The sequence below is a fragment of the Carassius carassius genome, chromosome 44 (assembly GCF_963082965.1).
Source record: "Carassius carassius chromosome 44, fCarCar2.1, whole genome shotgun sequence".
NCBI lineage: Eukaryota > Metazoa > Chordata > Actinopteri > Cypriniformes > Cyprinidae > Carassius > Carassius carassius.
Window position 1 is genome coordinate 22,406,839 of NC_081798.1, and position 14,559 is coordinate 22,421,397.

The 14,559-nt window shown below is 39.4% G+C and overlaps 1 protein-coding gene across 6 annotated transcripts in view; it reads left to right on the forward strand.

The window, feature by feature from the left end:
- LOC132126686 (band 4.1-like protein 1) overlaps positions 1-14,559 on the forward strand; it is a 342,878-nt gene that overhangs the window by 105,032 nt on the left and 223,287 nt on the right. The gene's annotated exons all lie outside the window — the stretch shown is intronic.

A 14,559-nucleotide genomic window follows, 5' to 3' on the forward strand; every position in this document is an offset into this window, starting at 1 on the left:
CTTTTCTGTAGGATATGTTACTTTCCCGCCAAGCAATACGAAATACCTCCAGTTTTGTTTTCCTCCAGCTGCGCTCCATTTTTCGGGCTGCTCTCTTTAGGGTGCGAGTATGCTCATTATACCATGGTGTCAAACTGTTTTCCTTAACCTTCCTTAAGCGTAAAGGAGCAACTTTATTTAAAGTGCTAGAAAAGAGAGAGTCCATAGTTTCTGTTACATCATCAAGTTTTTGGTTTTGGATATGCTAAGGAATTTGGATACATCAGGAAGATAACTTAAAAAGCAGTCTTTTGTGTTAGAAGTGATGGTTCTTCCATACTTGTAACAAGAAGTAGAATTTACAATTTTGGCTATATGAATTTTGCAAAGAACTAAATAATGATCTGAGATATCATCACTTGGCTGAATAATTTCAACACCATCAACATCAATTCCATGTGACAGTATTAAATCTAGAGTATGATTTCGACAATGAGTAGGTCCTGAAACGTGTTGTCTAACACCAATAGAGTTCAGAATGTCTATAAATGCTGATCCAAATGCATCGTTTTCATTATCAACATTGATATTAAAATCACCAACTATTAAAACTTTATCTGCAGCCAGAACTAACTCGGATGTAAAATCACCAAACTCTTTAATAAAGTCTGTATGGTGCCCTGGTGGCCTGTATACAGTAGCCAGTACAAACATAACAGGGGATTTATCATTAACATTTGTTTCTTTGGATAATGTTATATGAAGTACCATTACTTCAAACGAGTTATACTTGTAGCCTGCCCTCTGAGAAATCCTGAAAATGTTGTTATAAATTGAAGCAACACCTCCACCTTTGCCTTTTAGACGTGGCTCATGTTTATAACAGTAATCTTGGGGGGTGGACTCATTTAAAATAATGTAATCATCAGGTTTTAGCCAGGTTTCTGTCAAACAGAGTACATCTATATTATGATCAGTGATCATATTATTTACAAAAAGTGTTTTCGTAGAAAGGGATCTGATATTCAATAAGCCAAGCTTTATAATTTGTTTATCCATATTGCTTCTGTTTTTTATTTGTTGAACCTCAATTAAATTGTTAATCTTAACTTGGTTTGGACGTTTTTTGTATTTTCTAGTTCGGGGAACAGACACAGTCTCTATAGTGTGATATCTAGGTGAAAGAGTCTCTATGTGCTGAGAATTAACTGACCTCTGTGACGGGAGGCAGCTAGCAGATGGTCGGTTTAGCCAGTCTGTCTGCTTCCTGACCTGGGCCCCAGTTAGTCTAGTATAAACACTACGACTATTTGCCATATTTCTAGAGAGAAGAGTGGCGCCACCCCAGGAGGGATGAAGACCATCTCTTTTAAACAGGTCAGGTCTGCCCCAAAAGCTCGTCCAATTGTCTATGAAACCTATGTTATTCTGTGGGCACCACTTAGACATCCAGCCATTGAGTGATGACAATCTGCTATGCATCTCATCACCACGGTAAGCAGGGAGGGGACCAGAGCATATTATAGTGTCTGACATCGTGCTTGCAAGTTCACACACATCTTTAATGTTATTTAAACTTATGAAATAAGTTTAAAATTTAAAATTATGAAACTGAAGTGTTAGACGCTGTAGAATCTACATTTGCTATTTTATTTCTAATGTTATCTATTTTATCAGTGAAGAAATTCATAAAGTCATTACTATTAAACGTTGGTGGAATATTTGAATCAGGTGGCATTTGGTAATTTGTTAATTTAGCCACTGTGCTAAATAAAAACCTTGGATTGTTTTGGTTATTTTCTATGAGTTTGTGTATATGCTCTGCCCTAGCAGTTTTTAGAGCCTGTTTTTTCATGCAATTCTAAAAACTTCCAAGTTAGTTTTTCTCCATTTGCGTTCAAGACTACGATTTACTTTCTTGAGAGAGTGAGTATTATCATGACACAGTATGTTTTTCTCTAACCTTTTTCAATTTGATGGGAGCAACAGCTTCTAATGTATTAGAGAAAATTGTGCCCATGTTGTCAGTCATTTCGTCTAGTTCATGTGTATTTTTGGGTACAAATACCAGTTGAGATAGATCAGGCAGGTTATTTGCGAATCTGTCTTTGGTGGCTTGAACAATAGTTCTGCCCAGACGGTAACGCTGAACATATAGTTAATATCAGTGATACGCAGCATGCACGATACAAGGAAATGGTCTATAACATCATCACTTTGAGGTACGATATCTATATCAGTAAGTTCGATTCCATGCGATATAATTAAATCTAGTGTATGATTAAAACGATGAGTGTGCCCGGTGACATTTTGCTTGACTCCAAAAGAGTTTGTAAGGTCAGTAAACTCAAGTCCTAATGCATCATTTGTATTATCAACGTGAATATTAAAATCTCCCATGATTAGTGCCTTATCAACTGTAACCAGAAGGTCTGAGAGGAAATCTGCAAATTCTTTTAGGAATTCTGTATACGGCCCTGGTGGTCTTTACACAGTAGCCAGAGCAAGAGATACATTAGATTTCTTTTGCATGTCTGACAGTGTAACATTAAGCAGAAGTATTTCAAATGAGTTAAACCTGTATCCTGTTTTCTGGGTAACATTGAGAATATCACTATATATTGTTGCAACACCTCCTCCACGACCAGTCTGACGGGGCTCATGCTTTTAACAGTAGTTTGCTGGAGTGGACTCATTTAGACCAAAATAATCATTTGGTTTTAGCCAGGTTTCAGTCAAGCAGAGTACATCAAAACTATTATCTGTGATCATTTCATTTACAATAACTGCTTTGGGTGTGAGTGATCTAATATTTATGAGCCCAAAATTTAAAAATTGTTTTTGTTCATTTACTTTACATGTTTCTGGTTTAATCATGATAAGATTTTTTCTAGATCCTCCATTAAATTTATATTTTGACCTCACTATTCGGGGAACAGACACAGACTTAATAGATTGTACAGCGCAAGTACTTTTATCATTTAATCGGGTGGAACAAAAGTCATCATAATAGTTATTTGAGAATTGTCTTACTAGTCACATGGAGCAAAGTGTCCTGGAGATGTTGTCAGAGAGCAGCTCCGCTCCGACTCTGCTGGGGTGCAAGCCATCAGAGCGAAACAGCCTAGGACGCTCCCAGAAAAGATTCTAGTTATTAACAAATAACACTTTCTGTTCTTTACACCATGACAACAACCATTCATTTAAAGCAAAAAGTCTACTGAACCTTTCGTGTCCTCATCGATACGTGGGTAGTGGTCCTGACACGATGATGATTGTCGCCACGGGCGTCATGCTGCGAAACGTCTCGATCAGGCTCCTGAAGTCCCTCTTCAGCGTCTCCGTCTGCCGCAGCGTGGTGTCGTTAACCCCAGCGTGAAGCACGACCACTCTGGGGCTCTCGTCAGCCTTGAGGATCGCGGGTATCTGCACAGAAACATCGCGAACATGAGCACCAGCGAAACAATGAGTGTGCACTTTACCTTCGGCTAACGTAGCACTGACGTGTCGGACGATGGAGTCTCCGATGATCACAGCGTCGCGTCCCGCCTCGCGGACGGGAACGAATCGGTTCCAGGTGGAGATCTCGAAGACCGGAGGTGGAGAAGTCGTCGCCCAGGGCCTGGCTCGCGTCCTCCGCTGTGGATGCACCCAGGGTCCGTGGTGTCCCGGCGCTGGAGTGAAGGACATCTGAGAAGTTCGCGTCCTGGGTGCACTGGGCCTGTGCAGAGAAACACACGGAGTAGACGTGGTGGGACTGTTAACAGCACGCTGTATACTTACCCCGGATTGTGAGCGTCAGCCCGGGATGATTCCAGTGCGGATCGAATGCAGCTCGAATCTGCCCTCACCTGCAATCAAAGGTAGACATTCATCCGCCATTAAAGCAAGTAACAGCTAGTACAGCAATGGTAATGTGTGTGAATAGAGTATTAGCAATGTAAACGCGTTTTAACAACCACGCTTGCTGATGCTAATGGGCTATAAGCTAATAGCGGACCCAGGAGATCAAAATAAAACTACTGATAATGAGGCGCTCTGATTGTTTTTGTTGTAGAATACAATAGAGGATATATTCACACGTTATATAAACGGAAATTATGGTGTATAAAATTGATTTTTAAGATAAAAATAGTCAATAAAAAGAATATAGTGATGGAGCTCAAACGCAGTACAGGCGCCAACAACAAACAGGAAGTGTTATACTTCCCATAACACCTGATGTACTTGCTACATCATTAAAATAATGGTATCTACGCTAATATTAGTCTGTTTCCCTCTTATTCCAAGGTCACCGTAGCCACCAGATCGAGTCTGTATCCAAGTCAGAGGGTCACTGCAGTCACCCGGATCCAGTACGTATCCAGACCAGATGGTGGATCAGCACCTTGAAAGGACCTCTACAGCCCTGAAAGACAGCGGAGACCAAGACAACTAGAGCCCCAGATACAGATCCCCTGTAAAGACGTTGTCTGAGACGAACACAGAGACAAGACCACAGGAAACAGATGATTTTTCTGCACAATCTGACTTTGCTGCAACCTGGAATTGTACTGCTGGTTTCATCTGGTCACAGGAGAACTGCCCCCCTGACTGAGCCTGGTTTCTCCCAAAGTTTTTTTCTCTTTTCTGTCACCGATGGAGTTTTTGTTCCTTGCCGCTGTCACCTCTGGCTTGCTTAGTTGGGGTCACTTCATTTACACCGATATCATTGACTTGATTGCAAATGATTGCACACACACTATTTAAGCTGAATGATGACATCACTGAATTCAATGATAAACTGCCTTTAACTGTCATTTTGCATTATTGACACACTTGTTTTCCAAATTAATGCTCTAGTTGTCCTGGTCTCCGCTGTTTTTCAGGGATGTAGAGGTCCTTTCTAAGTGCCGATCCACCGTGACTGCAGTGACCCTCTGATCTGGATACAGACTGGATCTGGTGGCTACAGTGACCTCGGAATAAGAGAGAAACAGACTAATATTAGCGTAGATGCCATTCTTCTAATGATGTGGCAAGTACATTGGGTGTTATGGAAAGTGTTCCCGGTTTCGGTTTACCTAATTAATGCAGCCTAAAAATCCTTTAACGGATTTGGATATTAAAAGCATATTAGTATGCTATGTGTAAGTCAGGTTAAAAAGATGGGTCTTTAATCTAGATTTAAACTGCTAGAGTGTGTCTGCCTCCCGAACAATGTTAGGTAGGTTTTTCCAGAGTTTAGACGCCAAATAGGAAAAGGATCTGCCGCCCGCAGTTGATTTTGATATTCTAGGTATTATCAAATTGCCCGAGTTTTGAGAATGTAGCGGACATAGAGGATTATAATGTAAAAGGAGCTCATTCAAGTACTGAGGTGCTAAACCATTTAGGGCTTAATGAGTAATAAGCAATATATTAAAATTTATACAATGTTTGATAGGGAGCCAGTGCAGTGTTGACAGGACTGGGCTAATATTGTCATGCTTCCTGGTTCTAGTAAGAACTCTTGCTGCTGCATTTTGGACTAGCTGTAGTTTGTTTACTAAGCATGCAGAACAACCACCCAATAAAGCATTACAATAATCTAACCTTGAGGTCATAAATGCATGGATTAACATTTCTGCATTTGACATTGAGAGAATAGGCCGTAAATTAGATATATTTTTGAGATGGAAAAATGCAGTTATACAAATGCGAGAAACGTGGCTTTCTAAGGAAAGATTGCGATCAAATAGCACACCTAGGTTCCTAACTGATGACGAAGAAAGAGTTTTTAGGTCCTATAATTAACACCTCTGTTTTTTTCGGAATTTAGCAGTAAGAAATTACTTGTCATCCAGTTTTTTATATCGACTATGCATTTTATTAGTTTTTCAAATTGGTGTGTTTCACCGGGCCGCAAAGAAATATAGAGCTGAGTTTCATCAGCATAACAGTGAAAGATAACACTATGTTTCCTGATGATATCTCCCAAGGGTAACATATAAAGCGTGAAGAGTAGCGGCCCTAGTACTGAGCCTTGAGGTACTCCATACTGCACTTGTGATCGATATGATACCTCTTCATTCACTGCTACGAACTGATGGCGGTCATATAAGTATGATTTAAACCATGCTAATGCACTTCCATTAATGCCAACAAAGTGTTAAAGTCTATGCAAAAGAATGTTGTGGTCAATTGTGTCAAACGCAGCACTAAGATCTGATAGAACTAATAGAAAGATACAGCCACGAACAGATGATAAGAGCAGGTCATTTGTAACTCTAAGGAGAGCAGTCTCAGTACTATGATACGGTCTAAATCCTGACTGGAAATCCTCACATATACTATTTTTCTCTAAGAAGGAATATAATTGTGAGGATACCACCTTTTCTAGTATCTTGGACAGAAAAGGGAGATTCAAGATTGGTCTATAATTAACTAGTTCTTTGGGGTCAAGTTGTGGTTTTTTTTGATGAGAGGCTTAATAACAGCCAGTTTGAAGGTTTTGGGGACATATCCCAATGACAATGAGGAATTAATAATAGTCAGAAGAGGATCTATGACTTCTGGAAGCACCTCTTTTAGGAGCTTAGATGGTATAGGGTCTAACATACATGTTGTTGGTTTAGATGATTTAATAAGTTTATACAATTCTTCCTATTCTATGGTAGAGAATGAGTGGAACTGTTCCTCAGGGGATCTATAGTGCACTGTCTGATGCGATACTGTAGCTGACGGCTGAATGGTTACAATTTTATCACTAATAGTATCGATTTTAGAAGTAAAGTAGTTCATAAAGTCATTACTGCTGTGATGTTGGGAAATGTCAACACTTGTTGAGACTTTAGTTTTCGTTTATTTAGCCACTGTATTGAATAAATACCTGGTGTTATGTTTGTTTTTTCTAAAAGAGAAGAAAAGTAATCGGATCTAGCAGTTTTTAATGCTTTTCTGAAGGATAGGTTACCCGCCTGCTCTCTTTAGGGTGTGAGTATGCTCATTATACCATGGTGTCATACTGGTTTCCTTAACCTTCCTTAAGTGTAAAGGAGCAACTGTATTTAAAATGCTAGAAAAGAGAGAGTCCACAGTTTCTGTTACATCAAGTTGTTCTGAGGTTTTGGATATGCTAAGGAATTCGGATACATCAGGAAGATAACTTAAAAAGCAGTCTTTTGTGGTTGAAGTGATGGTTCTTCCATACTTGTAACAAGAAGTAGAATTTATAATTTTGGCTATATGAAGTTTGCACAAAACTAAATAATGATTTGAGATATAACTTGCCTGCATAATTTCAACACTATCAACATCAATTCCATGTGACAGTATTAAATCTACAGTATGATATTGACAATGAGTAGGTCCTGAAACGTGTTGTCTAACCCCAATAGAGTTCTGAATGTATATTAATGCTGATCCCAATGCATCACAAATATGGAAACATTTGGATGTGTCCAGAATGAGAGAGGTAAACCCAACAGGTAAGCTAAGTGGATATACTGTATATCAATTTATTTTATTTACTTATTTATTTCATGTTTATCCCATGTTTTTCATTGCATATGAAAATTTAAGAATAAAAAAATCCTACTACCCCCTAAAAATTCTCTTCACATTCACTTGTGCGCTCTTGCGCAATACCTTCCTCTCGCGTTGCTCAGTTGTGGACGACATAAAAGTGTTTGATATAAAGGTTGCTGTCCCATTTTATACATGAATTGTTAAAAAAAAATCGAATTATATTGTTAGTTTCATGGTAACATGCAATCAAGGTCTTCTGTTATTTAGGCTATATTTAACATTCACTGTGGTATTTTCACTCGTTTAAACTTAAAATTCCATGAGATTTTAAATCCAGTTTAATAGTATTAAAAATTCAGATTTAAACTAATATTAAAACGCATTAAACTGCTTAAAATATTTCTATAAGTTAAAGTAGCCCACCTTAAAAATGTGTTGTCATGACTTTTTCATCGTATTTTTTTTACAGTCTGATAACGAGCTGTATTCGTTTTCCTTTTTTTTATTATTCTTATTTTTGTTTTAGTTTATTGAAAATAAATTGGCTAAAATAAAAGCAGACACGTTTAAATTAAAACAACCACAAAAACATGACTAGGTCTTGAGGGAAATAAGGTTTTATCATTTTTATTTTTTTATAGAAACCGCCAGATAAAATGCAACTACTAACATATAATATTAACAGATTATTAAATGTATTTAAAACAAGTGTATTTTAAGTGAAAGTGTCTTCAAAAGTACAGACGGCGGTGGGCAACAGAGTTCCTTGGGGAGCGTAGGAATTCGTTGACCCAGTCCTTTATGCGCTTGCTGTCAGCACTGGACATGTGGGGAAACCTCTGGGAGACAGTGCTTGTAATATACTGTCTTATGTTCATGGGCAATTCAAATTTACCTCTCGAACCGTCCCAGTTGTTGTTAGTTAATTATATTTATCCATTAGAATTATATATTTTTAATTCTTGTTTTGTTCTGATAAATTTGTTAAATTTAAAGGATTTGTTGTAAAGTGAAGGGAACTAAAAATATCCTGTTGGTACATTACAACATTATTAGGCCAGCCGTTATTATTTCTAAATGTAATATAATGCAACTCATACATGACTTACATGACAAACTCTGATTTATTTTTTAGTGCGTTTAAAAAATAAAAAATAAAGAAAACATGCAGCAAATGAAAATAAGCAATTAATCCATTAAAATGTTATACTTCAGAACATAGCCTGGGCCTAATATTGGCTATCCAGGGTTTTTTTTTTTTTTTTTTTTTTTTTTTTTTTTTTTCATTGCATCTGAAAATGACTTCGTTCATCACATTCACTTCGCGCACTCTGGTGCAGATCCGCCTCCCGCGATGCTCAGCTGTGGACGATTTAAAAATGTTTGATATAAAGGTAGCTGTCCCATTTTATACAGGAATTGTTCATTTAAAAAAATCGAATTATATTCTTAGTTCTAATTATATTGTTAACACAAGTTCATTTAGGCTATTTAACATACACTGACATTTTACAATTTTTTACTTATAAACTCCTTGAGAATTTAAAGTTAGTTTAAAAGGTTTTAATTGCTTAAATTATTTTTATTAATTAATAATATGTTATCGTGTTTATTCTTGTAGAAAATACGTGTTTATTCTTTAAGAAAATAAGGGAAAAAATAAGGGACGGATTTGTGGTGTTTGGATTTGTACTTCAATATGATGAGCTCCAAGTTTAAGAATAGTCCTAGACTAGTTTCTCTCTAGTGTTTCTGGTATCAGTGCGCGCGGAGGGGAAGTTGTTGCTGCTCACAGACTCTGCTGCGAGTGAGAGAGACGTTTCACCTGACGAAATGAAGACGACCACGGGAGCACAAGCACAGCAGATCCGCCAAAAATCAACCTGCAAGCTTCACTTTTGTAGGTCGCATGGCAGTAAATAATATGATAATATGACCATGCAGTCAATACAGATATTTAATAAAAACATTAAAACATTAAAACAAGTGCTACTTTACTTAAAGCGGTCAAAGACCACTTATATGTAATAATAATATTCAGGGTGCGATTTGTGAAAAAACAGAGGGGGGGGGGGGGTGTTTTGAAACATTTTAATTCATAAAAATAAATCATGAGAACATGAACTAGATGACGTCATGCGATAATTAGCATATTTATGACGTAAGTGTGTCATATTGTATTGCCTCCCTATGCTCACATACTGCATTTTAATTCAACCATTTAATTTAATTCTCAATAAAACTGTATTTTATTTTAATGTTTCTGTTGTCAGACAACGGAATGAATATTATAATGACCAAAACCTGGTCTATTAAGACTACATAACCAGCTCTCAAACATTAATCTGCACTAATGAAATCAAATACACATACAATAAAGTCAGTGTTTGTGCTGTGACTGATGTCGGATACACTTGATTGTTAAATAGAGTTAGATTTTTTTTTTTTACTGAAAGTGCTGCTCCTCTCTGCGCTCGCTGAACACAGCAGATACAGAGAGAGAGGCTCGCGCTGGGAAAGAGAGTCCTCACGCTCGTGCGGCAGGTGTTGATAGGCTATTACTCGTGAGGTGTAACCAATCAGATAGCGCCGTGGGCGGGACATTGAGCAAGTCTGCAGAGTGGTGAATACAGAGTGTCTACGCCAAGTAGCGCATTTTTAAATAAAATTGACTTTAATCAAACCAATGATCAAGTTTTGTGATCCGTCTCGTGGCACTGATCACTTTTGGTGGGGGGGGGGGGGGGATTATCCCCACCGGGGATAAAAATAATTAAGCAGAGGCAGGGATACATTGACCAGAAAGGGGGAAATCCCAAGAGGATGACATCCCTCCTCCTGCATTAGCATGGTTTAAATCGTACTTAAATGAGCGCCATCAGTTCGTAGCAGTGAATGAAGATGTATCATATCGATCACAAGTGCAGTATGGAGTACCTCAAGGCTCAGTACTAAGGCCGCTACTCTTCACGCTTTATATGTTACCCTTGGGAGATATCATCAGGAAACATGGTGTTAGCTTTCACTGTTATGCTGATGATACTCAGCTCTATAGCGGCCCGGTGAAACACACCAATTTGAAAAACTAATGGAATGCATAGTCGATATAAAAAACTGGATGACGAGTAATTTCTAACTGCTAAATTCTGAAAAAACAGAGGTGTTAATTATAGGACCTAAAAACTCTGCTTGTAATAACCTATAACACTGTCTAAGACTTGATGGTTGCTCTGTCAATTCTTCGTCATCAGTTAGGAACCTAGGTGTGCTAATTGATCGCACTCTTTCCTTAGAAAGCCACGTTTCTAGCATTTGTAAAACTGCATTTTTCCATCTCAAAAATATATCTAAATTACGGCCTATGCTCTCAATGTCAAATGCAGAAATGTTAATCCATGCATTTATGACCTTAAGGTTAGATTATTGTTATGCTTTATTGGGTGGTTGTTCTGCACGCTTAGTAAACAAACTACAGCTAGTCCAAAATGCAGCAGCAAGAGTTCTTACTAGAACCAGGAAGTATGACAATATTAGCCCGGTCCTGTCAACACTGCTCTGGCTCCCTATCAAACATCGTATAGATTTTAAAATATTGCTTATTACTTATAAAGCCCTGCATGGTTTTGCACCGCAGTATTTGAATGAGCTCCTTTTACATTATAATCCTCTACGTCCGCTACGTTCTCAAAACTCAAGCAATTTGATAATACCTAGAATATCAAAATCAACTGCGGGCGGCAGATCCTTTTCCTATTTGGCGCCTAAACTTTGGAATAACCTACCTAACATTGCTCGGGAGGCAGACACACTCTTAAATCTAGATTAAAGACCCATCTCTTTAACCTGGCTTACACATAACATACTAATATGCTTTTAATATCCAAATCCATTAAAGGATTTTAAGACTGCATTAATTAGGTAAACCGGAACCGGGAACACTTCCCATAACACCCTATGTACTTGCTACATCATTTGAAGAATGGCATCTACGCTAATATTTGTCTGTTTCTCTCTTATTCCGAGGTCACCGTAGCCACCAGATCCAGTCTGTATCCAGATCAGAGGGTCACTGCAGTCACCCGGATCCAGTACGTATCCAGACCAGATGGTGGATCAGCACCTAGAAAGGACCTCTACTGCCCTGAACGACAGTCGAGACCAGGACAACTAGAGCCCCAGATACAGATTCCCTGTAAAGACCTTGTCTCAGATGACCACCAGGACAAGACCTAAGGAAACATGATTCTTCTGCACAATCTGACTTTGCTGCAGCCTGGAATTGAACTACTGGTTTCGTCTGGTCAGAGGAGAACCGGCCCCCGAACTGAGCCTGGTTTCTCCCAAGGTTTTTTTCTCCATTCTGTCACCGATGGAGTTTCGGTTCCTTGCCGCTGTCGCCTCTGGCTTGCTTAGTTGGGGTCACTTCATCTACAGCGATATCGTTGACTTGATTGCAAATAAATGCACAGACACTATTTAACTGAACATTTTGCATTATTGACACACTGTTTTCCTAATGAATGTTGTTCAGTTGCTTTGACGCAATGTATTTTGTTTAAAGCGCTATATAAATAAAGGTGACTTGACTTGACTTGACTTGACCTTTCATCTGATAAATTCAGTTACAGTATACATTCAGTCATATGTAATACTGCTTTGACAAACTTTGTTCTAGCACCAAACCTTATGGCCATGTCATACCTTCATCACACCTTTTGTGCACACTAACACACTGTATAAATACTTTTACAAACATTATGGATTTTATTCGAGTTATGCAAGCTAGGTAATGTACTTTTATTTTTTTAACATGACAGTTATTGCCTCTATTACTACAATTATTTCAGCAACAAAGGAGATTTGAAACATGCATCTTGCATTGTTTGCTCTTGAATGAACTGACTGATAAAAGTACTGAGTTGAAAGAAGATCTTACTGTTGTGTTTTGGTGATAAAACCAAATGTTCTCAAAACATATCACAAAGATCTTGTGTTCTGAAACAATGAATATGTGGAATGAAAATATGTGTAACTACAGTAAAATCATGAGATCAGGTTTTAAAAGAATGACTAGTGGTGTTAAAAATGTGATCAGTTTAGAGTTTTATACTAAGGGTTTTGAAAATGTGCACCTTACTAGTACAGGTTTTAAAGAGACAGCATTTATTTTAAAGTGAAACCTGCTAAAGTCTGTCATTGACATTTTACTGTTCTCATCTAACATGAAACAGCAAGCTAAACCCGTTCCTTCAAAAAGTTTTCCTCCAATGAACAGGCGATGTGTTGTACTTGGCAGGTAATTTTAATGAGGAAAAGGTAAAACTGAAATAACAAACACATAACAAATACAGATAAGTAAACAAAAATATATTCAGCACAAAACAAATAATATATTACTCCTTAATTGGGTCTTAAGTCATTAAATTAAATATACTCACTGAAGAAGTGTTACGGAATACCAGGACAGGAGGCTGAAAGTAACAGAAATACAGTTTATTGAGGCACAAGCAGAGGAGCGGGTAGTGCTGGGTGAGGTGATGGTGCTGGAGGCAGTGATGAATGGATCCGTAGATGAGGGGTTCAGACGCTAGAGGAAGAGGGTGTACCACACACACGCACGATGAAGATGGGGAGCTTCTGGAGATCGCTGGAGAGAGGTAAGTAGAGATAGAGTTATACCTTAGAGTTAGCATTCGGGTAAGACCTTGTTGCGAACGAGACCGGACGCTGACTGAGTGCGTGTGTGTGTTATTTGTAGTGCTAAGGTGATTGCTGGTGGATGAGGATCAGGTGGGAGTGATTAGTATTCAGGTGAGGAAGTGCGCTGTGATTGGTAGGAGGTGGAACCTGGCGTGTCTGTAACAGTACCCCCCTCCCCACGGCCCGCTCCTCAGGGCCGAGGACCCGACGACATGATGGACGTCCTCTTCCTCTAGGAGCCGGTCTATTGGGATGATTGGAGTGGAAGATGTCTAGTAGGTTCGGATCCAGGATGTTGTTGCGTGGGACCCATGAGCGTTCCTCTGGACCGTATCCTTCCCAGTCCACTAGCTACTCAAGTTGTCCACCATGCCGCCGGGAGTCTAGGATGTCACGAACTTCGTAGGCAGCACCATCTTCAAGAAGGAGTGGAGGGGGGCTTCGGCCACGTCAGGTTCTGTGGAGGGAGAAACAGAGGGATGGAAGGCTTGAGGAGTGACACATGGAAAGTGGGGTGAATCCGGTACTCTGGTGGTAATTGGAGTTTGAATGTAACCGGATTGATCTGCTCCAAGATAGTGAATGGGCCAATGAATCTGGGACTCAGCTTGCAGCAGGGTAGGCGCAGGCGGATGTCCCGGGTGGACAGCCAGACCTTCTGACCAGGTTGGTATTCTGGAGCATAAGATCGGCGAAGGTCGGCTGTCATCCTGAGCCTGTGTAGAGCTCGTTGCAGTTGATGGTGAGCCGCCTCCCAGACCCTCTCGCTCTCTCTGAACCAGTAGTCGATGGAGGGGACATCCGAGGGTTCACCAGACCATGGGAAGAGCGATGGTTGGTAGCCGAGCACGCACTGGAAATGGAGTGAGTCGGGTGGTAGGTTGTTGCAGGGAGTAGTTGTATTTGAACAAACTCCTGTCACAGTGTCCACTAGTGGTCTCACTTCCCCATAGTTACCCCACTGCAGGCACTACATTTCCCACTAGCCTTTGTCCCATTCATCACTGTTAATTGCACACCTGTTAATTGCACTCAGCTGTCTCCACTCTCATCGTTTTCGCCTGTCCATATAAACCAGCCTGTCTCTATCTGTTTCATGGAGTCCTTGTTTTCCGTTACCCAGCTTTCTTGTGTTCCCTTGTGTTTTTGTGTTTCTTGTTTTTGGACTGCTTTCTCTGTTATTGACCTCCAGCATGTTTTTGGATTTTGATTTTGGATTACCCCATTAAAGCACTGCAATTGGATCTCTCATTTCCTGTGTGCATTCGTTACAACTACTCCTCGAGATTTATTCAGATCAACACCAATCTTGGTCAGTGTAATCTAAAGGCCTTTGCAATGTTAAATTGCGACGATCTTGAGGTTTTGTTGAAGGGTGTGTCCATGGCGGCC